General features: G+C 40.2%; 1 long non-coding RNA gene across 1 annotated transcript in view; it reads left to right on the top strand.

Moving 5' to 3' along the window:
* Positions 1 to 10,045: 10,045 nt before the first annotated feature.
* LOC108281453 overlaps positions 10,046 to 23,922 on the top strand; it is a 64,864-nt gene continuing 50,987 nt past the window's right edge. The window contains exon 1 of the long non-coding RNA XR_001815998.2: positions 10,046 to 10,162. This is a non-coding gene — a long non-coding RNA (uncharacterized LOC108281453). The remainder of the gene's footprint in view (positions 10,163 to 23,922) is intronic.

Here is a 23,922-nt window from a genome sequence, read left to right as displayed (position 1 = left end):
TAAAATAGATGACTTTGTTTTAATGTCTGCTTTCCAGGCTAAGAATGTAAGTAAATAAAGAGGATAAGGCTATTAAAAAGCAGTTAAATTGGACAAAGCAACCAACTAACAAGCTCTTCAAAATATTGTATTTCCATCCCTTGGTATCCTTGGGAGATTTTTCCAGGACACACAAACCCCCCAGATTAAAATTTATGGGTGCTCTAGTTTCTTGTAGAAAATGGCATGACATTTGCATATAACCTATGCACGTGCTCCTGCATGCTTTAAATAATCTCTAGATTACCATGATAACTAATACAGTATAAATGCTATATGGATAATTTTTATACTGTATTTTTATTTGTATTATTTTAATTGTTGTATTGTTACATTTATAAGGTGTTTTGTTTTAAATATTTTTGATTTGTTAGTTGAATCCTGGAATGCAGAACTCACAGATACTGAGGGATGACTGTACTAGACCCTGGTCTTTTCTGGCACTGAACCAGAAAAATTCTGATGAATTTGGAGTTTCTGCCTAAATCTTCTTTTCACTTAATTTCCTGAGTCCGTAGTATTGGCATAGCCACTTTAACTTCAGAGCGATGGCTTAGGTTTACATGAGAAGTTTCAGAAAGCCAGAATAGACAGAGTCACAGGAAAATGTCAATAAACATGTTGGTTTTCCTGTAACTATCACCAATTTCTTAGCCTAGATTCCCTAAATTGTAGACCATGAGCAAAGACTTCTGGACTGGCACTTTATCAGTGAGGGTTAATCTCAGGAAAACAGGAGTAGGAGAATGGAGTATGTGGCAGGGAAGGAGGGAGAGCAAGTAGAAGGGAGCATATTACTGAGCTGTCCATGCTTTATGAAAAACTGATTGCTTGCTGTCACAGGACATCTTCAAAGGGGCAGCATGAAGCTGCCTCATCCTCAAATAGTTCCTCTGGGGGGAGAAAGAGAAAATGATTTATTCATTGGCTGCTATCTCCCATTGGTCAAAGTATTCCCTCACTGGCTATCAACTCCCTTGCCCTTCAAGGGAATACATGCATGAGTGTCAAGTAGGTGCTGCAGTGCTTTCTCTTGCCTAGACAGAAACAAGGAAATGCCACTACAGGAAGCAGATGGCACAAACAAAGTGTGCACTGTTTGTTGTGCCAATGAACCGTATGAGGACCTAGAAGAAACCATTGCAACAGGTTCCTCAGGAAGTAGTGAATATAGCAGTAGCAGCAGCAATAGCAGCAATAAAACCCAGCTCCAGGATTCAAAGATCAGTGCAAGCAATTTCTAGGAGCCCTCTGCTAGATAGCAAGGCAAGCGTTCTCTTCTGGCATGAGGCAAAACCAGAATGCATTATAACTAGCCACTCAAACCAGGAGCCTGGGAGTCAGTCTACACTTCTCATTCTCCTTTCAAGACTAAATCCCTTAGATCTGATGATCTCAGCATTTCTTCAACCTTTTCATTTCTTCTGTCCCACAGTGAATCCCTAGTACTCATTTTTATTGCATCTTTCCTGGAATATTGCAAAAGTTTTGCAACTACTTTTCTGGCTTGTACCAGTTAAGATATCTTTGACTTGAAATAGGAAAAATCCTTACTCAAATTGGCTGAAACAGTCAAGGGTAATGTGACTTCATGGATTAAAATACCTTTGACTGTTTTTAGCCAATTACTTTGAGCATCACATCCAAGTTTAACCACATTCAGGAAATAGGAGGCATCATTTTTGTGTGTCTCCTTAGAGGGAGGAAATCTTTCTCAAGTAGTCTTTCTTAGTGGACTCATGAAGAAAGTCATATCACATGCCTAAACCTAAACCCATCATTGGCAAGAGGGATAGAACAACCTATGATTGCCCTAGATCAATAAGGATCCCCTCTCTGGATCTGCGGATGGTTAACCACATAGAGGTGGGTAAATACTCAATAAAACTCAAGTCGTGATTGGAAGGAGAAAGGGACAGGGGACTGATGCTGGTGAGGAATTACTAGGTTCTGTTTCCTTTGATCTTGTGGCCCATCAATCCATGCCACGGGTATGATGTTGCTGAAATACAACTATGAAATAATCCTTCCATTTAAAACTTTCTGATGATTATTCTTTGCAGAAGAATCAAGCCAAGTCTTGCACAAAAGACTGTTGATGATCAGGCATCTGCCAGCTTCTCCAGGTTTTGCCCTTGCCTTGTTCATGTCTTCACCATGCCACACGTCTACCTCTAATACTCCCATCATGCTCCTGATGTACTTTACTGCCTCCCTTCTGCAACTGGCTCTATCATTCTTAGATGCCTTTGTCCGTACTTCCTGGAGCTCCTGCATCTCCCATCATTTAAATGGCGCAATATTGGCTCACTTTTCAATTTTCAGTACCCCAGTCACCTTAGTGAAGTTTTTTCAGATCCCGTGGTAAAGTAGGCTGTTTGTCCTTCTACTCACACTGTGCCCTTATGTAATTCTAATGACTGCCACTGCTACACATTATTGTACATCTTTATTATGCCTATTCCTCCCCTTGGACAGTCCTTGTCTATTCATCTTTGCATTCCTGGTACCTGCAGTGCTTGGCACATTGGTGAATGAATGAAAGAGTGTTTAAGGGACTAGAGCTGAGTGACCATTCCCGAGTCTAAAGCAGGGTTAACTTTGAGGAGATATGCTAAACATGATCACATGTTTTGAATATTCCCTAATTAGAGAGGAAAATAATTATAGAACTGGTAGAAGGGTGGTTAAAAGATTGATAATAAGTTTATCTGTCCTCTGCCAGAAGACCCAAGCAGAATGCAGCACAGGTGCTCATAAGCATTCATTCTGCATGATTTAAACACAGGCAACCCTCTGGGTGCAAGCAAGTTTCACTGTGCAGCAGATGTGGAGTTCTGTCGTAGGAGGAGCTATCACTGCAGAATTTTCCTGCCGTAATGAAAGTGTCAGTTATCTGAACCAGGTTTAAGTCCAAGCTGCAAAGGCCATAGGAGGATGTCTTCTGTAGTCCTTGAGATGCATTTTCTTCTCTGATAAAAGCTGGAGTAGGAGATGCGATGGACTGCAAAAGTCTGTGCAGTCTCCTCTTCCTGTTACTGCCCGGAACCTGCTCAGTCAACCTGTCAGTCCGTAGTTTGGATATTGGAAGATCTGGATACTGAATGCAGTCTATGGAGGTTGGTAACCTATGGCAGCCGACAATGATAATGAAGCACATGACTGTGCACGAGCTTGAGCCACACGTGGCTTTGGGCTGTCTAGTTAGCTGACGACAGATGGAATAAAATGAGGTCAGGAAGGAGTGATGGCTGTGGAAGGAGGAGATGGAGCACAGGAATATAAGGCATACAACAACAACAAGTATTGCAATTCAGAACAGCCACTGATAAGCTCAAGAAAATAAAGAAGAATTAATAAATAATAACTGATATCACTTGAGGAACCAATTGTGGGATAATCAAAACCCTGATAGTTGAAGACAATTATAAAAAGCTGGAGTGAAAAACAAGTCTAAATGTGGCCAGCATTACTCTAGTCTGAATAGAACAAAGAATAATTTAGAATGGAAGTTGAGTGACTAATAGTATAGGATTCAAATTAGAAGATTTTTTAGATCTCGTCTCTGATTCTCAGCCTCCTTATCTACAAAATGGAGAAAATCATAATTCTTATCACAGATTAAAAAGGTAATGCCTACACAGTATTAAGCAGGCATATATAATAAATATACAAGAAGTAGATACAACAGTCCTTCATATTTGTGTGCTCCATTTCTATGGATTCCAGATCATGGATACAACCATCTGTGAAACAAAAATATTTGGAAAAAAGATGGGTGGTTGTGTCTGTACTGAACATGTACAGATATTTTTTTCTTGTCATTCTCTAAACAATATAGTACTATAACTATTTATATAGCACTTACATTGTACTAGGTATTATAAGAAATCTAGAGACTTTAAGATATTCAGGAAGATGTGCATGTGTCATATGCAAATTTCTACAATATTTTATATACGGGACTTGAGCATCCAAGGATTTGGGTATCCAAGGGGGCTCCTGGGACCAGTCCCCCGTGTATACCAACAGACAACTGTATTTATTTTTATACTTAAGGATAATTGTGTTCCATACTTTCATAAGGATCTAGATATTCCTCATTCTTTTTAACCTACTAAATCCAAATGAATAGTTTTGAATCCACTTGGAGCTATATAAGCCCTGTCTAAGCATTTTGCAGGATTTCTTTGACCAGAAAACCACAAGAACATGTAATTAAAATAATCTGTACAAACAAAATGATAACACTTTATTTCTAATATTTTAAAAACTTTTCTTACTAATAAATTCCCGGGACATTTGCCCATGATTACATGGACCCGTTGTTAACTTTTCCCAGTTAGTCCTCCTAGGGATTTCATACCATTTTTGGGTGCCACCCTGTATAAGCCAAAAAATAGCCATGTCTGTAGTCACTGCCTGTATATCCAACAGGCAGCTGAGGATGAATTCCCTGTCTAGAAGAAGACTGTCCACAAGAGCTAACTGGATGGTAATGTAGGGAGAATATGGCAAGGTCAAAACAAAGTCATCCTTTGAAAGGTTCTTAATTTCACTAGGTTGGAGAGGACTTATACTGGTACAAGATGGCTTCTCAGCGAGATAACAGATTTGTGCCATATTTTCTTGATCATGAATCTGTCCCCTATTTGTAGTAGTGAGAGATATTTTCATTCATTCAGTTTGTTCAACAAAGATTTAGTGAGCATCTCCGCTGTGCACCAGACCCTGTATGACATGTCAGATTCAACAGTGACAAACAGATGGGGTCTCTCCTTTAATGAAGATTACTATCCAGGGGAGAGGGCAGATATTAATCAAATAATCACTCATTGCATGAAAAGTTATAATTCTGGTGAATGTTATGAAGAAAAAGTATGAATAGATGCTAATAAGAAAGTACACAACAGGAAGACTTAGCATGGAAGGAGAGCAAAGACCAGGGGCGATGTTTGTGACCTGGCCGAGACTGCATCTCCCCAACCCCTTGCACCTACACGCATGGCCAACGGATTGTGAGACAAAGTGATGAGTGTCAGTTCTGGGCCAGGTGGTGAAGGGTCCAGCATACCTTCCTTACACTGATGATCGAACAATGGAGATTTTTGTGACCTTGTGGATGAGTTGGTTTAACAGCCAGGGTCCCTGCAGGAGAGAGACGGCACACATGAGAGAGTGTGTTAGTCAGGGTTCTCTTAGAGGGACAGAGCTAATTGGAGATATATCCCTGTCTGTGTCTATATCTATCTCTATATCTGTTTCTATCTGTCTACAGGGGAGTTTATTCAGTATTAACTTACAGGATCACAAGGTCCCACAATAGGTTGTCTGCAAGCTGAGGATCAAGGAGAGCCAGTCCAAGACCCAAAACTGAAGAACTTGGAGTCTGACGTCCAAGGGCAGGAATCATTAGCACGAGAGAAAAACGTAAGCTGGGAGGCTAGGCCCATCTCTCCTTTTCACGTTTTTCTGCCTGCTTTGTATTTGCTGGAAGCTGATTTGATTGTGGCCACCCGATTAAGGTTGAGTCCATCTCTCACAGCCCACTGACTCAAATGTTAATCTTTTTTGGCAACACCCACACAGACACACCCAGGATGAATACTTTGTATCCTTCAGTCCAATCAAGTTCATACTCAGTATTAACCATCACACAGGGTATTTCTTGGAGTTAAAAATAACATGACTATTTACAAAGATGTAGGCAGGGTTAGGAGAATGAAGAAGGGATGGTAAAGCCCTCTGTTACCAGCGAGAGTGTAGAACTGTTCTTATGTCTGAACCTAAGGGTAGTCACTAGAAACCAGACAGAATATCAGAGCTGTAAGAGATAGAAGTCCAACGAGAGCTGTGACTTTTGGTAAAGTCACAATCCATGGAGACACAGAATAAAGGAAGCCAAAAGAATAAATAATCTGACTTCACCGTCCTTACTCCCTCTGATCTCCTGTTGTCATTTCTCTTGACTTATCCCAACTAGAATCCAGTGGCGAGGAAGCCCATTGATACAGTCTATACAGGTCAGGCTCCTGCCAAAGACCAGGATGAGAAGAGTGGAGGATAGATCTGGAGAAGCAAATAGAAAATATCCAGCACAATAGTCACTGAGCAGGTAAAAGAAAATGACCACAGACTGAAAGCAGAAGGGTGATCATGTTCCAATCATAGCCGAGAAGGAAGAGTGGAGATCATGAAGTTCAAGAGTGAAAAGTGTCAGATGCATGGGGTGACCTGGAGGCCAAGAAATAAGAAACGGGCCTGATTGCAGAAGAGAAGGAAGATTGAATGAAACCTTACAGGCTGTGAATCTTGAATTAGTCAAGGGCATACTGAGCTCATCCTCTTTGGGTGCTGCCTTGTGATGTAAGAGCATTCCCAGAGTCCAAATGGCAGACAAAAGACACAGGCCTTTTCCAAAGGTATTTCAAAGCGATGCAGGAATTAAAAGACTGCTATCTTGGGCCATCCCATTCAGTCATTTAGGCAACAAATATTATTAATGGTTTTTGTATTTCCTACTGTGCTCATTAGGTACTGAGAGATGATGTGATTCCTGTCTTTGGTAAGCTCACAGGCTAAGCAGGAAAGACAACCATGTAAAGGACCACTTGTCATATCCTGTGATAAGTGCTGTTAGAGAGCCACATGCAGGGTGCCAGAGAGCCCAGCCTACACCAGCTTGGGAATCAGGGAACGCATCCCTGCAATATGAGATTTGAGCTTGGTCTTGAAGGATGTTTCCCAGGTAGAAAAATGAGAGGAGAGAATGTTATCTAAGGGAAATGTACTGATCAGTGGATGTCAACTACTGCTAAAACGATCCCCAAATCTCAGCTGTTTATCACAATAAAATTTATTTCTGGCTCATGCTATGTCTAGTGTGTTCTGAGTGGGTCTTCCCAAAGTGGTGATCCAGAGATTCAGGCTGTTTTCATCTTCAATATAGGGAAGGTACGCCGGACCCTTAACCTCCTTGGCCCAGAAGTGACCCTCATCACTTTGCTTCACATTCCAGTTGCCATGCATATAAATGAAAGGGGGTGGAGAGCTGTAGTCTTGGGTAGGCAGCTGCTTCCTGGGAGCTGCATTCTGAGAGAGCACGAACATTTGGTATGGGGTGATGGGTGCCACTGCCACAGGAGATTGCACATGAGGGAGCACAGAGTGAAATAAAGTGACATGATTCCTAGCCTAGGGTGTGTGTGGAAGAAGGGAGAGGGGTACAGAATAAGAGGCCAGAAAGGTCAGTCATTACTAAATGGCTCAGGACTAAGGGCAACGTGCCAGAGAGACCTTCTCCTTTTCCTCCAGATGTGGGGAACTATTAGAACTGTGATATGGTCAGATTTACGTCTCTTCACAGTCCACTCATTTCTCTTTTTTTTTTCTGCCCAAAAAGAAAGCGAGACTAAACACTGGATTTTCACCCCAACTCTGCCATGCTATCTACTTGGGCTGGCTACTTGGTATCTCTGAGCCTCCGCTTATCAATAAAATGGGCACACAACTATGTACTCTCTATTCCAGAGAGGCATGAGGATCAAATAGATAATGTCAGGCAAACATTCTTTGGAAACTGTAAACTGCTCTACAGATACGAGGGGATTTAGTTACTCTGTTTTGCCTCTGCCTGAGGGGAGATATTTTTTCCCAGAGCATGAAAGTATAACTTAATGTCTGCCAAGTTCCTGAAATATATCCAGTTCTGTGATGATCTACCAATGGTAGAATAAGAAATGAGCTCAATATCATCTCTATGAGAACAAATAAATACAATTAGAGGCTGCTCCAATACTTCCTAAGGCACTATGTAAGAAGGCATAATGGAATTACCTGTGTTAATGACTTTTGTTCTCCCACAGTCTTGGAAACCACAGCTGGAAAGGGCTGAGGTAGTATATTTCCATTGGAGCCTAAATATTTGCTTTGACTATTAGTTTTTTTTCCCATAGAATTTATCCTTGGTCCTCCAAGGCTTTGTTTTCCAAAGTTGCATGGTTTATGTAGAGAAGGGAAAAGTAGGTACTTCCTCACTGTCTCTTGCTATTGTATGACTGAAAATTTACTTGTTAAGATTTTTTAATATCCACATAAGTGGGCAGCAGATGGACTTATCTGGACAGTGCTACAAAAGACTGGATTCTTTTTCAAGGTCTAGACTCTGTTTTGAAATAGCCAAATGATTAAAGTTACTTTGGCTTGCATTTTTAGAAAATTTTCTCAGCTTATAATTTGTAACTACTTCTCTAGATATGGATTGGGTCTGTTAATGTATCCTTCTACCAAATGGACCCATTTTCCAAAAGCCTAACCACATAAGGCTCCCTCCCATCTCTGTCACTTTTTCTCAGATAAAGAACTCCATTTAACATTTCTAGGTCACCTGTTCCCAGATGTAATTTCCATTGTCTCTTAACTTTGCATCCATACCTTGGGCTGAACTTGAAACCTAGGGTGTTGTATTTTTAATCGAAGAAGGTTCTTGAAAGTTTCTTCTGAATGTAGTGCATTTTTCTTTGGGACCATGGATTGCATTCTCTAACTTAACAGCCTCCGTTCCTTAAATTGCAGTTGTGAGTGTTCTTGCAACAGACCATGGCCACATGAAGATGATGTATTTCCTGGGGAGGATGAGGAAAAGAGAACACTGATATTTCTAAAAGTATAGACAGCCTGATAGCCAATTTTGGAATCTGGGTGACATTTTAAATTGGTAATGCTCCTAATTACCCAAACCCTAGGAAACCGTATGGAATACAGCCACAGCTCTAGATTAATATAAGTGAGCACTGTGAACCCATTACTAACAGCATGTTCTCTTAGAATAATGGCACAGTATCTGTGTCATCACAGTGTGATATTGCAGTTAAAATGTACGCGCACACACACGCACACACTTCTTAATATTTCCTGGTTTTTGGCAAATTTTTCCTGCTATAAATTTTTTTAACTTTTGTAAGTTTTCCAACAAAACATACTATTTTGTTTCCTTGTCAACCATTGTCTATTGCTATTGCTGTGTTGAAATGTCAGTTTTATAGAGGACGAATGTCAGTAAGCAATGTATGAGAATACAAAACATGAGCATGAAGGCAGACATGTTCAGAGTCAACCCTTAGCCTCCCTACTTAGTGCCAGCTGAACTTGAGGTGGTTGTTCAATATCTCTGAATTTCAGGGTTTTTTTTTTAACCTATTAAGTGGACATAATAATGTTGTCTACTCATATTGTTATTGTGAGGAGGTAAAGCCAAGTAAAATGTCTTGTTCAAAGCTAGTGCCAAAAGATGCTGAGACTAAAGGGCATCAATGAGACAGAAATATAGTAACTTGAAATTTCAGTAATCAGGCTGAGATTCAGGCCTTAGCTCCAGCAGTGCCTGGGGAAAGGGGCTGACCACATACCACCCACCCCTTGCACGCAGGGTTATGAATTGGCCTCTTTATGCCAGAATGGTGGCTTTCTTGATCTAAGATCCATGTCTGAACACAGAGAGTGGAAGAAAAATTTCATCACTCCACTACCTTCATCTGCTCCCACCCTTCATAGACACCTCCCCAGTTTGATGGAGGGGGCCTGGTGAAAATGCACACGACTCACTTTTGAATTTTTCAAGTTATCTTCAGTGATTTCTAAACATAGGTATATCATTCCAAAAATTGCTAGCCACCGTTTTCTTTTGCTTCTGCTGATAGAATTGGTGGAGCAAGCTCATTTCTGACACTACTTCTCTTGGCCCTAAGCATCCTCAAAACAATCCATGTTACAAAGGAACCATAATAATAGCAATAATTTGTGAAACACCAATTATGTGCCAAATGCTTTGCATACTTTCATATTGTTTAATCTCTACATCCAACTCTAAGAGTAGTTGTTATTAACCCCATTTAACATGTAAGAAAAACAAGTCTTACATAACCTTGCCAAGGTAAGACCACTAGAAACATTAAAGTTAGTATTTTAATACTTGTTTGTGTTTTCACGCGTTTTTTGTCTTCTTTCCTTTCAGATTGTTCTAGACGTTGGTTGTGGATCAGGAATCCTGTCATTTTTTGCTGTACAGGCTGGAGCTAGGAGAGTTTATACAGTTGAAGCCAATTCAGTAGCATGGTATGTTGAGGTAAGTGGTTGTATTATTTAAGGTAGTTACTAAGTAGGTCTTTAGTATACTTCAGGGTTACCCAGTGATGGAGTCTTCCAAGCAGGTCATTTGGAATAATTTTTTTAACCAGTAATATGGCTTGGCTGTGTCTCCACCCCAATCTCATCGTGAACTGTAGTTCCCTTTATTGCCATGTGTTATGGGAGGCACCCAGTGGGAGATAGTTGAATCATGGGAGCAATTCCACCTATGCTGTTCTCATGGCAGTGAATAAGTCTCACAAGATCTGATGGTTTTATAAGGAGAAACCCCTTTTTCTTGGATCTCATTCTCTCTTGTCTGCTGCCATGTAAGATATTCCTTTCACCTTCCACCATGATTGTGAGGCATTCCCAGCTACATGGAACTAAGTCCATTAAGCTTCTCTTTATAAATTACCCAGTCTTAGATATGTCTTTACCAGAAATGTGAAAATGGACTAATGAAACCAGTCTCTAATTTTTGCTCTATTGGAGTGTTTCTGCCAATCAAGCCTGATTTCCCTGTAGTGATTGATATGAAACAACTAATTTTTTAAAAAATGTCACTGATACTGAAATTGTAGCAAAACCTTCTCCCTTCCCCTCCACTGGGTGGCAGATGGAGCTGGGGGCAGAGGAAGGGAGACATGAATGTTTTTTTATCTTTAATTATCCGGGTGAGGAGAAATGTTTCACTGCAGCTAAGTTTATTTTTTTTTCTTTTTAAGTACTGTAATGACAGTAGCTGCACCACTCACTTTAAATTTTACTTTTGGTTTAAGGGGCTGTTGCTACATAGCTGTAATCAGAGGAATAGACAGGTGTCTGTGTTTCGAGGTACTTTTTAAGATTTCAGTTTCTGATTGGAGGACAGGGAGATAATTTGTTTTAAGTGTCGTGCTCTATTATCATTGTGAAATGTGTACAAATATTATAAAATAAGTCAAAGTCAAAATTCAGGTAATAATGGCTTTCAGTAATATTTGGATGTAATAACCCAATCAAACTGCAGAAATTGGATATGTGTGCACCCATGTGAACAGAGTAATGTGCTTGTCATTCATACCTGGAGGAGGCCTGAATTTTAATGAGGGGTAGGATGACAGATAGAGAGAAAGCTTGGCTGCTGCTTCAGATGAGCATCATGAAGCCCTCTTCCAGCCCCGGACAAGTGGTACCTCTGAGTGATAGCTGGTTTTGGCATAAGTGAGCAAAGAGGACAAGAGACAAGTAGACAACTCTGGCATGTTTGGAGGGAAATATTGTCAGAGCCTAATGGGTGGGTAGCTGGTTTTATTCTCTTTTCTTCTTCCAGCAAGTCCTGAAGCAAATATTTTCAATTATTTCTTTCTTTACCAATTCTTAAATGTCTTTTTTATTAAATATTGACTATGTACCACATAATATTTGTAAATATATATTGTGTTCAGTGTAACAATACAATGAATGTGTGTCTACTTCCCCTTTTAAGAAGTAGACCATTAGCATTTTCTTTAAAAGCCCATGTGCCTTGTCCTGATCACATCCCTTTTTTGCCCTGAACAGAGATAGTTACTACTGTGGATTTTTGTTTATCATTCTCCTGTTCTTTACACTTTTACCACGTTTCTATTCCTAAAAACATCATTTGTGAACTTTCCAGGAATGGACTCATAACGTATGCATTTTCCTGCAATTTGCTTTTCTTTTCACCCAATATTGTGTTCCTGAAGGCCATCTTTGTTGATGCATACAGCTGTTGTTTATACAATTTTCAATGTACAAACAATGTAGAGTGTCTCATGGTACGATATGCTTCAAATCGTTAGTCCTGTTGGCAGACTTTGGGTGGCTTCCATTATAAAAGGATTATTATGAATATTTTTGCACAGTCTCCACTGCGTCTTTGCTGAAGTTTCTCAGGCATTCTCAGGAGTGGAATTGTTGGGTCATAGGGTGTGCATACCTTTGACTTTGCTATACATAACGCCAAATTGTTTTCCAAAGTGGTTGTGCCCACTTTTATTCCCTCCAGCAGTATATGTGTACCATTGTCTGTGTCTTTGTCAGCACTTCGATAATGTCAGACTTTGAAATTTTTGCCAATCTAGTGGTTATGACAGGATCTTTGTGGTTTTAATTTGTTTTTTCCACTTACTAGTGACTTTGAACATATTTGCAAGTATTTTGGCCTTTTGTGCTTTCTATTCTATAAAATGCCTACTCAGGTTTTTGACAATTTTTCTTTTGAATTGTTTGTCTAATTCTAGTTTATTTGTAGGAATGAATTCTATGTTCCAGGTATTAATCCTATATCAGTTATGTATGTGGCAGATACCTTCTTCCATTTTGTACCTTACCTTTTCTCTTTCCTAATGTCCCTAGGAAGCTTTGGATATAGAAGTCTAAAAAAGAATAGAGAAGAGGAGGATAAAAATATAGAGTGAGAACTCCACAGATAAAAATGCCTCTGCTTAGATATTAGTAGATTTTAAAATAAATTTTTAAGGTGAGGGGTTGTGTTTAGAACTTTGTTTTGGGTGCTGCTTTTTCATTTATTCATATCTTTGCTCAATTGCCTTCTACAATTATGTTGTTGGGTAATGTGGGAGAAACAGTAATAATCAAGGTCTCTTCCTATATTCAAAGAGCTTTGATTTTTAATAAGGTATTGATCCTGTTGTATCTTACACAAGAGACCAAAAAATAAAATAAAAGAGTGGCATAAATAATTTGGGAGTTTATTTCATAGAGTTTGTTTTTCATATATTTTAAAGTGGTTTGGGATACTTTATTTACTTTTACAACCTTAAACATCTAAAATCTTTGGATATAGTACTTTAAGGAAAAAAGCAGAAGTTAGTTAGAGATATTGTCACCTTCCTGAGCCATAATCCTGTCTCTAGTCGTAGCAATTGCAGCTACACTGTGATCGTGCCTGTGAATAGCCACTGTACTCCAGCCTCAGCAACATAGCAAATCCCTATCTCTAATAAGCAAATACATAAATAAAAACAGTTCAAAGACTAGTCAAATTCCCTTTCCCTAGATTCACCTAGCGTTTGCATTTCACACTGTTGGCTTTATCATTTTTTTCTAGTTTGCCTTCCCACCCCATGTAAATGTACATTAATATTAATATGTATACACATATGTATATGAACACATGTGTATATGATCACACATGTTTAAGAACATGCATACATATATGAATATGAATATATATGAAAACACACGTGTGTATACACATGTCAGCACATGTATTTATAGGAATAAACATACATGTGTTGTGTGTATATATGTATGTATATATATGTGTGTGTATATATATATATACACACACACAACACATATATGTCCAGAGATACAGAGACACAGACTTTTTCTGTGGGTCAGTTATATATATCATAGCCATAGCCCTTTATCATTAAGCATTTTAGTGTGTATTTTCTAAAACTGAGGCTTTTATCTTATATAAACCAAAAGAGAACTTCATTTAAAGCTGAAAAAGAAGCTATACAATGACTTGCTTGTTGAGTCTTTCAGTGCTGCTGTTAACAGGTGTTTGGGGAGGTCCCAGCATGAGCAGGGAGACTGTCACCATGGTGCTGAGGTGAGAGAAGTCTATACTTAACTGCCTTCCCTCCCTTACATTGTATTTCAAAAACACTTGATTTTTTTTTCGAGATGGATTCTCTCTCTTTCACCCAGGCTGGAGTGCAGTGGCATGGTCTTGGCTCACTGCAACCTCTGACTCCCGGGTTCAAGCAATTCTCCTGCCTCAGCCTCCCGGAGGCTTGATTTTTAGAGCATTAAAACCAGAGTTCTAATGAATTCCAAAGCACCACAGTTTATCTTTGGCTTCAGCTTCTGTAGAGGATATGTGTGTACAACTGAGGCAGGTTGGGGACAGGGGTGGCTTTCCAAATGCTGTCAGGGACTGGTGGGAGCCCTTGAAATTCTTGCTCACAAGTCTGTTTTGCTTCTGAGGCTTCCCCTACATGTAGTCCTAAGAACAGGCTGGTTAAAAATGTATTCAGCGCCAAGGATGATTAGAATCTTCTCAAAGTGTGTATTTAACAACAGGCTAGTCCCTCCTGAAATCCATGGCCTCTACTCTGCCCGTGGCTCCTGCGTGGGTGTCATGAGATGCTCTCTAGGGGCCAAAGCCCTTTCACCTTGTGGAGGACGATCTGTACCAGCTCGTGGTTTTTGCTTCTCACACCAACACTCATCTGTACAGTTTGTGGGTGGCGAAATGCAACTGTGAACAGCACGGAAAAGAATTTTACTCTAAGAATAGGCTGATCTAGCGGCTCAGCACACTGTGCATGGTGCTCCTTTCGACCTTTTCATTATTTGGTAATTGAACCAGCAGACATTTAATTCTTTTCTCTGGAGTCTTCATTAAATTGCTCGGAAAAGATAAAATTGCAAGAGAAAGAAAAATGTACAAATTTAACTACCATCTCCTGTCCCTGGATTCTTCTTCACACAGCAGGCTTCTGGGCTTTAAGTAAACAGAATATTTTCAAATTGCATTGAATTCAATTTCAGTTTCACTTAGTAGAACAGCCTGATTTTGTAAGGGTTGGTTCTTGGTAGGCAGGCTGATGCCAACGACTTCTTGTCTGTATGGCATGCATGTCTGGTCAGTTTTTGCAGGAGTGGTCACAAGCTTGGCAGGTTGTGGCTACGTGCTCTCACTGCAGGTCCCATGTGACATTTCTGGGTCAGTAATAAGATATCATTCCCGTTTGAAGAACAGGGCAGAGCTAAAGTTTCCCTGGGGGTCTCCAAGCTGTGAACCTGCCCACCTCAAGCTGGAAGCTATCTCTTGCTCTTTGCTCTTTTTTTTTTCTTTTCTTAATATATGAAACATAAAGCAAAGTCTCTGAGATTATAGAGACCAAATGGAAAAGAAATAGCATTCATCAAATCTACACAGGTATGAAGTCGAGGAAAGGGAATTCCTTAATTTAAATGTATACACAGATAGATGTTATGTCTCTCTACCTAAATGAGAATCTCCTTAAAGGACCACCAGGATAATAGACAATTAAAGTGAGTGATTATTACTAGATTTTTGTGCTGTAAACCGACTTACAACAAAGTTCTTTGGCACTCAGGTTTAACAATGTTCAGAATTATTATTGGGCCACTTTATAATTAGACATCACTAGTTCGCAGTTCCTACATATGCCTCATTAGAATGATTTTTAAGGGGTCAGAACAAGGGTTTCCAGATCATGAGATGGTGGAAGTAAAGGCATATGGAACTGATGCTGTTGTGACACTACCTCTGTAAAGCAGCTCGTCATCTTGAGCTGCTCTGTGCAGTGTGGTAGCCATTACATGCGTGTGGCTATTTAAATATAAAGTCAATTAACAATAAAAATTAAATTCCTGGCCAGGTATGGTAGCTCATGCCTGTATAATCCCACTACTTTGGGAGACTGAGGCCGGCGGATCACTTTAGTTCAGGCATTTGAGACCAGCCTGGCCAACATGGCAAAACCCTGTCTCTACTAAAATACAAAAATTAGCCAGGTATGGTGGCACACACCTGTGGTCCCAGCTACTCAGGAGATTGAGGCATGAGAATCACTTGAATCCAGGAGGTAGGGGTGCAGTGAGCCAAGATCATACCACTGCTCTCCAGCCTGGGCAACAAAGTGAGACTCTGTCTAAAAAATAAAAGTAAAAAATTAAATTCCTTGGTCACAGTAGCATTTCTCGTGCTCAGTAGCCACAAGTAGCTATTGGTTATTGCATTGGACAGGACAGATGTATAACATGTTTCCAGTGGCACTGAAAGTTCTACTGGGCAGTAATGATGGAGACCACATTAGCCAAACTCCACCTTTCTGGCATGTGATGGCCAGGATGATGGCTGTGTTCCCTGCCAGGAATTGGTAGCTGTGGCCATATTGGTCTGGCTTGACTTTAGGTGAGGCAGCCCTCCATCAATCCTCCTTGCTCTGGACATTGTTTGTCCTTCTCTTATTTATGCGTAAGATCTGTCATAGAGCAGCTTCTCTAGGAAACAGACTCTTATGTGGAGGTTTGTAATTGGGAAGTATATTGGGAAGGGCTCTCAGGAGCCTCACTTCTGAGGAAGTGAGGAAGCAGGGTAGATTGGCTGAGGGGCAGTTAAGCTGCAATATAGTTGTACTAAAGGACTCAGCCAATTGCACAAGGAGTTTTTGAGTTGGGGTGGCTCTTCAAAGTTGAACCCCCTTGAGGTGGGGGATTTTATATTCCACATTTTTTTAATGCACACACACTGAGGAAGAAGTGTGACGTTGGGTAAGGTGGCTCTCCTGGGCTGAGGGAGCACTTAGAACATGACCCACCTGAGAGCCATCATCTGCCAATATTCCCAGCAGCTGGAGGAATGAGTACCTTAGTCCAGAAGCAAGGACTGGCCTAGTGCCACAGCACGTACTTCAAGATCAAGATCAAGATCCAGAATTCTGACTTCGGGCTACTGACAGGAAGCTTGATGGAGGACAAAGAAAAGACGACAGTAAATCAAAGGAAGAGAGCTAGAGTGAGAGAGCAAGCAGGGTGATATCAAAAGCTTAGGAAAACCTACAGGGTGTTAGGCTATGAGTCCTTTAGTTGTCATCAGAAGCTTTCTGGAAATTGAATACATCACCTGATCGGATATAGTCTGTATTATTCTAAGCCCTGGGAGGACATAGAGCACATAGCTTAAAATCCAGTTGGTTTCCAGACAAATAAAATTCCTTACACACGGTGAATCACAAGTGCCCATGAATGGCAGAGATTGATGCCATGCCATCACAAGGAACCATTCCTATGAGCTGGGTGGTTAGGGAAGCCTTTAGAAAAGATACATGACTTCAATTGGATCCTGAAGGATGAGAATGTTCCTCTTTTCATTTTTCATGTCTTAATTCCAGCAATGAGATTTTTGAAAACACTTAGGTTCCCATGGGGTTCCCTATCTTAAATGTGTTGATAATGTTCATAAATGCTTTGAAGGCCAATTATTGGAAAGACATTTCTCATTTTTAATCTTGAACCCTGGAAAAAGCATATACTTTGAAGTTTTTCTGTATGAATGTATCCTGATTTCAACTCTTTGAGCTAGGGTTTTTCTCCAGTTTCTTAAGTGTCTCCAATTGCTAACTTCTTCCTCCTCACTCTCCCACAGACACCAAATGCCTGAGTCACAAGATTCCATCCAGCCTGTCAACACTTTTTATTTTTGCACTGACAATGAAGTTAAAAGGTGGCAATAAGGAATCTGTTAAGGAAACAATAATAAGCATTTGGCATAGCTGAAGTTTTTGAATTTTGAAAGCATTGCCACATCTATAAACTCATAGATCTTCAGGAAGAGTCTGTGTAGTACTTGAAGCAAACAATACCATCCCCACATGACAGTTAAGAAAGAACCTCAGAGAAGGTAATCATGCAGGTGGGACATGACTTGTGAAAACAGCTTCTTGCTGCTTCCTTCTAGAATGTCCAGGTAAGCAGGGACTGGTGGTTCTCTTGAAAGTGAAGAAGTGAATGTGTTTGATGAGCCAGTGGAACACCATCCCCCTAGATAGTTCATTCAGGAAGCAGGAGAAAAACCATCTTTCTCTTACCAAGCAACCTATTACGAAGCACTTAAACATGGAGTCGGTTCTGCCCCACAAGGAGGAACGCTTCTACATTGGCAAATTCAGCTAGTAGTATGTTTAGAGGAGGAGTTTAAAGTAATCCGTGTGGAATGTGACCCTGCTTGCTGCAACGCCTCGTCCAAGAAATAAAGAGTCTTCTCATAGCTAGATTGGTGATTGATGAGGAAAGAAGACAGCTTCAGAGAGAATATCCATGTGTCTTCACCTCACTCAACACTCACTTCCCTGTAGGGTGGTTCCTAAATACCTTTTCAAGGATTCAGATTGAGGACAGGTTCTGGAATCAGACAGTGTGAGGTTATATCCCTGCTCCTGTGACCTAATGGCCATGTGACCTTGACACATGTATTAAGTTTTCTATTGCAGCTGTAAAAAATGAATGCAAACAGTAGCTTTAAAAAATACAGTTGTATTACCTTACAGCTCTGGAGGTCAGAAGTCAGAAATGGGTCTCATGGGGCTAAAATGAAGGTGTTGCAGAAATCTGTTCTTGCTGGAAGCTCTGGGGAGAATCAGCGTCTTGCCTTTTCCAGTGTTTAGAGGTTGCCCACATTACTTGGATAGTGGCTACGTCACTCTGACTTCTGCTTCCATTATCATATCTCCTTCTCTGATTCTGACCCTCCTGCCTCCCTCTTTTAAGGACTCTTGTGACCATTTTGCACCCTCCTAGATAATCTAAGATAATCTCCCAATTTCATCATTTTTCATAACATCTGCAAAGTCCCTTTGGTCTATATGATAATACATTCACAGTTTTCAGGAATTAGGATGTGGGCATCTTTGGGAAGCCATTATTCTGCCTACGATACAAGTTACTTGACCTTTCCCTACCGCCTTTTTTTAACGTATAAAATTATAGATAACAATAGTCCCTCATTAGGATATTATAAGGATTAAATGAGAAAACCCATATAAAATTAGCACAGTGCCTGCCATTCTCTAGCTAGTGCTATAATTGTTATAATGGTTATCATCAACATTATTATGGGGCCTCATTTCATCCATATGTCTGTGTAAATTAACCAAACAAATACTGTGGAAAGGAAATCACTAGGCAGTACTGGGAAGCACTGGGCCATGCAGAGCACTTTTTTTCAAGAGTATGTTGTTTCAATTGCATGTTAAAATGTCTTTTGTTACTGCTTTTCAAAACCCAAACATTACAGCTGCTGATGCTGTACTTGTTTTCCTCCTCTTCTCGAAGGATCCAAAGACTTAGCAGGGCAGTGTCTTGAGCAGCTCTCTGATATCGGATCCACAGGAGGAATTCACAGTTGTTCCTAAGTCCCTGTCCCACTCACTTCTGTCTACTCAGTTCTCCTTGGATGGTCTCAGTGTTGGCAACTGTTCAGAAGGAACACAACTCTTTAGCATCAGGGAGCAACACGATGGCCCTCAAAGAGGTGCACTAGAATCCCCTGAAAGGCTTTTAAAACACAGATTACTGGGTTCTGTTTCCAGAGTGTCTGCTTCAGTAAGTATGGGGAGTCACTTGAGAATTTGCATGTCTAATAATGATGCTCCTGGGATCACACTTTGAGAACCATTAGGATTATATAAAATTGAAACCAAAACAATCCTTAAAAATAATTTACCACAGTGCTTTTGAAAGATGCAACAAGAAGTCTCTTCCAGGACTGAGTTAGAGAGTTAAGGGACCTTGAACAGCAACAGCAAGCCTACCTCCCCAAAACCTCTGCCTTGAGAACAATACCTCTTCTATCTGTTTTACTTACTGGGCTTCTGGATCAACTTTTGTTTGCAGAAGGAGATCAAGAAAAAACTTTAGAAGCTGAGATCCAATTTCCTCAATTAACAGAGGAAGCCTAGAGAAGTCAACGTTTTGTCCAAATCCACAGTTGCTTTTCCTTTTGCCATAGTATCTGTGCCCCCAATATTCATTACTGAAACTTAAATTCCATTGTGATGGCATAAAAGGTGGGGAAGACCTTATAAGAAGTGATTAAGTCATGAAGGTCTGCCTTTATGGATGTATTTGTACCCTAGAAAAGGGCTGGGGACAACTCGTTTGGGGTGTTCCCTTTTGCCCTTTCACTTCTCTGATGCATGAGGACACAGTGTTCATCCCCTTTTACCGTTATCCATCCCTTCCACCGACGCCTAGACAGAGCTAGCTATATAGGATGGGCCTTCACCAGACACCAAACCTGCGGCACCCAGATCTCAGACAACCCAGACTCCAGAGCTGGGAGGAATAAGTTTCTTTTCTTTATACTCAGTTTTGGGTATTTTGTAACAGCAGCACAGACAGACAAAGACATCTCTGCCATGGGAAGTTGCTCTCATTTCCAACATTGACGTGTCTGTCAATTCAGTATTTAAACCACAATTCAAGCAACTTCTTAGCTCACTTTGCAGCTTCTGAAATCTACTTTTCTTAAGCCAAAGTCTTTCTCTCAGCCACCCACTTTTTTCCTTTAGTTCTCTCTTACCCATCTGCTCCTAGAAGCCACGATTTTGCATTGCTGTCATGGGGCCCTATTTAAGGACCCATTTGATTCTGGGCATTAGAGGAGAGAAGCAGCACGTTTAGAGAAAATGTTTGTTGATCTAACGCAGTCTTCTACTGCGGCAGCCACACATTCTAGGGGGATTGTGATTAGGTCTCAGGTTTTCTTGGCAAGAAGAGAAGGAATGTTGGGACGGACTATAATTTAAGCACACTAAATAATTGATATGGCTTCAATGATAAATAATTTGATATGACTGGAGGAATACCACAGTCCTTGGTCTCATGCCAATTCAGATAAAATGCATGGATTCACGTGGAATGGTTTTACGGAATGGGGAGCTTATAAGTCAAGAAAGAAGGAAGGAAGAAGAAAACAGCTCCCCTATAAAGAGACAGAGGGAGGGGGGACTCAAATAAAGAGACACCCCTTGCGCAGCAGAAAAGTGGTTGTTTATGTTGGGATGCTGGAGGTGGCGGTGTCTGGTTTCATAGGGCCCAGGGGATTGGTTTTGATGAGGTGTGTCATTTACGTAGCCTGTGAAAAACCTGGCCCTCCTGCCTTGTCCTTTAATATGCAAATATGAGTCACCAGGATGTTCTGAATACATGGTGTTATTTGGAGGTGGCCATGACTCTTGGCACACCTGGTGATAAGGAGGAGGAGGCAGGAATAGCCATATTGAGTGGACTGTTTTAATGGCTGACATTTGCATAACAAAGCTTGCCAACCTGGCCCTTCAAACCATTTTCTGTTAGAAAATATATGGTTCAGGGATTGCTTTTATTAAAAGAAAAAGCCTTATCAAGAACTCTTTTTACCCTCTCTATCTGCCTAAAAATTATTTCTTAATAATTCCCAACTCAAAAGCATTCAGATGGTTGACTACTAATCATTGCTAATGATGTCTTAGCACTCCTTTCGCCCTAACAGGGAATTGGCCTCACTCCCCCCCCAACTTTTCCTGTGCCAGCTGGGTACCTCAAGAGTTTTACCCTGTATGTACAAGGTGCTGCAAGAGAGAGAAAAACAGGATCAGTGAGTTTGGGTGTATGAGACTTCAAAACTAGATCAACATCTGAAATGCAAAATCAGTCAAATCAACAGGTTGGCGCCTGCACAATGCCAAGTAATCACTTTGACTCCTTATTTTCCATGGCATTGATGAACTCTCTTTTGCTCTGGGCTGATGGTTTTGCCATCATGTAGCCACAGTTTGGTGTCCAATGTTGCTCTTTTATCTACTGTAGCTGAGAAAATGATAACTGGTTTTGCCACCTGGGTTACTTTTTAATGATCTGAAAGACCACAAGGAGCCAGCATTTCTTTTGTGCAGTTCCTCATTCAACAACCTAATAGCTATCTGAAAAGCACTTTCCTGAAAAGGAAAAAAAAGTCTTCTCCTCTCAGGCAGAAGGGATAATACCGCATGATTCTCTGATTAAACTATCGCACTGCGCATATTACGGGGCATCTGACTTGCTTGAAACTGACTTACTATTGAAGTTTCTTGGTATTTGCACTGTTGTTTTTCTGCCAACAAGTCATGAAATGACAGATGAGTGTCCTTAAACTTTAGTGTGAATGGCAAGTAAAGTGCCCAAGAAACTGCTGGGGCCCAGCTGCTCCTGGGGCAGTGTTGGAAGGGGAAATGTGTTTTTCTGTAGGGGAACCCTCTGTGCAAATGAACTTCAATCACGGGTGAATCTAAAGCTGTCACTGCAGGGTGCAATACTGGACCAAAAACACGTTGCAAAATCTTCTCACTACCCCAGTGGACAGAGAGCCTCAGCTAGCACTGACCAAAGTTAGAAGTTAAAGCAGGAAATTCTTTCTTCTCCTTAAACTCCTCAAAAATATAACATCTTAAACTTTAAAACCTTCAGCTGTAGTGTCTGATAAAACAAATTCCTAAGTACGTGGCAGCTAGCACTTAAAGCAATGACCTGGACATTACTATTTGTATACCCATCTGCAAGGGTTTGGTTGTGTATCATGACCAGTGAAACATTTGGGGCAATCCTGCCAACAAATACATAGTGATTTATTTTGGAAGCTATATGTGTATTACCATATTTACACTTTATGTATGTTAGAAACATTCTCCAAAGTTAAAAAGGTGAGATGCCACTGTATACCCACGAATAGCTAAAATTTGAAAGAATGACAATAAGCAAGTAGACAAGTATATGGGGACAGTGGAACCCTCATATATTGCTGGCAGAAATAGAAAATGATACACTTTCAAAAACTACTGGGCAGTTTCTCATAAAGTTAAACACCCACTCCCTGTGACCCAGCAATTCCACTCCTTTGTGTTTCCCTAAGAGAAATAAAAATTTATGTCCACAAAAAGATATGTACTTGAAAACCTGGAAACAACCCAAATGTCTCTTAACAAATGAAAGAATAAACCAATTGTGGTGAATCTAAACAATGGAATATTGTTAGGCAATAAAAGTGAACTATCTATGCACATAACAATATAGATGAATCTTAAAAACATTCTGCCAATCTAAAGAAGCATATACTGTGTGAATCATTTGTGTGAAATCCTCAAACAGGTAAAACTAATCTACAGTGACAGAAAGCAGATCAGTGGTGGCTGAGGGATGGTGGATGGGTAAAGCGGGGTGGGATGAACTATGAAGAGGCATGTAGAAAGTTTGAGGGGGATAGGTATTTTCTGTTTTTCTGTTTTGTTTTGTTTTGTTTTGAGACAGAGTCTTGCTTTGTTGCCAGGCACCAGGCTGGAATGCAGTGGTGCAATCTTGGCTTTCTGCAACCTCCACCTCCTGGGTTCAAGCAATTCTCCTGCCTCAGCCTCCCGAGTAGCTGGGACTGAAGGTGCATACCACCATGCCCAGCTAATTTTGTATTTTAGTGGAGACGGGTTTCACCATGTTGACCAGGATGGTCTCAATTTCTTGACCTCGTGATCCACCTGCCTCGGCCTTCCAAAGTGCTGGGATTACAATTGCGAGCCACCGCACCTGGCCTAAGTGGATAGCTATTTTCTATATCTTGATTGCGGTGGTGGTTACAAACATGGGCATATATATGTATTAAAACACATTGAACTACACACTTAAAATTAATGTTTCATTATATGTAAATCATACCTCATAAACATTATTTTAAAAAACAAAGGTAAACTTCTAGTCAACATGTACTTCTACTCATCCATGTTGTAGCCTATGTCAGTATTAGTGCAATAATATGAAAAATAAAGGGGTTTAAAGAAGGAGAAAATAAGAGATAAGAATGAAATAAACAATACTTTAAAAATCTATATATATTTCACTAAAGGCACACAAAAACCTATAGTGTTATATAATTTTACATATTGATTGATTCGTGATATTGTGATTTAAAGATCTGATTGCATGTTAAGTTTATTTTAACATTTGGTTATAAGGGCTGTTGCAGCTATTAAAAAAACAAGCATCAGATATGCAAATTCAAATGGAAGAAAAGTAAAATGGTTTGAGCTAAGTAAATAATAATATTCATTTTTCAACCCATTCGCCATTATACAAGCATATGAAATTCAGCTAATACATTTCTCTTTGTCCTGATGTCAATCAGAAGCTCTTACAAAGGAATCAGGATGTATGACATTTTTACTTTTTTTTTTTTTTTTT

The sequence above is a fragment of the Cebus imitator genome, unplaced genomic scaffold (genome assembly GCF_001604975.1).
Source record: "Cebus imitator isolate Cc_AM_T3 unplaced genomic scaffold, Cebus_imitator-1.0 Scaffold227, whole genome shotgun sequence".
Lineage (NCBI taxonomy): Eukaryota > Metazoa > Chordata > Mammalia > Primates > Cebidae > Cebus > Cebus imitator.
The sequence above is the reverse complement of the archived record's forward strand: the minus strand, read 5'-3'. Positions and strand labels throughout refer to the sequence as shown.